The sequence below is a fragment of the Eriocheir sinensis genome, chromosome 1, assembly GCF_024679095.1.
Source record: "Eriocheir sinensis breed Jianghai 21 chromosome 1, ASM2467909v1, whole genome shotgun sequence".
NCBI classification, from domain to species: domain Eukaryota; kingdom Metazoa; phylum Arthropoda; class Malacostraca; order Decapoda; family Varunidae; genus Eriocheir; species Eriocheir sinensis.
Window position 1 is genome coordinate 36,885,398 of NC_066509.1, and position 2,527 is coordinate 36,887,924.

Consider the following 2,527-nt stretch of genomic DNA (forward strand, 5'->3'; position numbering starts at 1 on the left):
GAAAGAAAAGAATAGATAGAGATAGACAGACACAAACAGACAGACAGACAGAAGAAAGAAAAGAATAGATAGAGATAGACAGACACAAACAGACAGACAGAAGAAAGAAAAGAATAGATAGAGATAGACAGACACAAACAGACAGACAGACAGACAGACAGAAGAAAGAAAAGAATAGAGATAGACAGACACAAACAGACAGACAGACAGACAGAAGAAAGAAAAGAATAGATAGAGATAGACAGACACAAACAGACAGACAGACAGACAGACAGAAGAAAGAAAAGAATAGATAGAGATAGACAGACACAAACAGACAGACAGACAGACAGACAGAAGAAAGAAAAGAATAGATAGAGATAGACAGACACAAACAGACAGACAGACAGACAGAAGAAAGAAAAGAATAGATAGAGATAGACAGACACAAACAGACAGACAAAAGAAAGAAAAGAATAGATAGAGATAGACAGACACAAACAGACAGACAGACAGAAAGAAAGAAAGACAGACAGACAGACAGACAGACAGAAGAAAGAAAAGAATAGATAGAGATAGACAGACACAAACAGACAGACAGACAGACAGACAGACAAAAGAAAGAAAAGAATAGATAGAGATAGACAGACACAAACAGACAGACAAAAGAAAGAAAAGAATAGATAGAGATAGACAGACACAAACAGACAGACAGACAGACAGAAGAAAGAAAAGAATAGATAGAGATAGACAGACACAAACAGACAGAAGAAAGAAAAGAATAGATAGAGATAGACAGACACAAACAGACAGACAGACAGACAGACAGAAGAAAGAAAAGAATAGATAGAGATAGACAGACACAAACAGACAGACAGACAGACAGACAGAAGAAAGAAAAGAATAGATAGAGATAGACAGACACAAACAGACAGACAGACAGACAGAAGAAAGAAAAGAATAGATAGAGATAGACAGACACAAACAGACAGACAAAAGAAAGAAAAGAATAGATAGAGATAGACAGACACAAACAGACAGACAGACAGAAGAAAGAAAAGAATAGAGATAGACAGACACAAACAGACAGACAGACAGACAGACAGACAAAAGAAAGAAAAGAATAGATAGAGATAGACAGACACAAACAGACAGACAGAAGAAAGAAAATAATAGATAGAGATAGACAGACACAAACAGACAGACAAAAGAAAGAAAAGAATAGATAGAGATAGACAGACACAAACAGACAGACAAAAGAAAGAAAAGAATAGATAGAGATAGAGACACAAACAGACAGACAGACAGACAGAAGAAAGAAAAGAATAGATAGAGATAGACAGACACAAACAGACAGAAGAAAGAAAAGAATAGATAGAGATAGACAGACACAAACAGACAGACAGACAGACAGACAGAAGAAAGAAAAGAATAGATAGAGATAGACAGACACAAACAGACAGACAGACAGAAGAAAGAAAAGAATAGATATAGATAGAGACACAAACAGACAGACAGACAGACAGAAGAAAGAAAAGAATAGATAGAGATAGACAGACAGACAGACAGACAAAAGAAAGAAAAGAATAGATAGAGATAGACAGACACAGACAGACAGACAAAAGAAAGAAAAGAATAGATAGAGATAGACAGACACAAACAGACAGACAGACAGACAGACGGAAGAAAGAAAAGAATAGATAGAGATAGACAGACACAAACAGACAGACAGACAGACAGAAGAAAGAAAAGAATAGATAGAGATAGACAGACACAAATAGACAGACAGAAGAAAGAAAATAATAGATAGAGATAGACAGACACAAACAGACAGACAGACAGAAGAAAGAAAAGAATAGAGATAGACAGACACAAACAGACAGACAGACAGACAGACAGACAAAAGAAAGAAAAGAATAGATAGAGATAGACAGACACAAACAGACAGACAGACAGACAGAAGAAAGAAAATAATAGATAGAGATAGACAGACACAAACAGACAGACAAAAGAAAGAAAAGAATAGATAGAGATAGACAGACACAAACAGACAGACATAAGAAAGAAAAGAATAGATAGAGATAGACAGACACAAACAGACAGACAGACAGACAGAAGAAAGAAAAGAATAGATAGAGATAGACAGACACAAACAGACAGACAGACAGACAGAAGAAAGAAAAGAATAGATAGAGATAGACAGACACAAACAGACAGACAAAAGAAAGAAAAGAATAGATAGAGATAGACAGACACAAACAGACAGACAGACAGACAGAAGAAAGAAAAGAATAGATAGAGATAGACAGACACAAACAGACAGACAGAAGAAAGAAAAGAATAGATAGAGATAGACAGACACAAACAGACAGACAGACAGAAGAAAGAAAAGAATAAATAGAGATAGACAGACACAAACAGACAGACAAAAGAAAGAAAAGAATAGATAGAGATAGACAGACACAAACAGACAGACAGAAGAAAGAAAAGAATAGATAGAGATAGACAGACACAGACAGACAGACAGAAGAAAGAAAAGAATAGATAG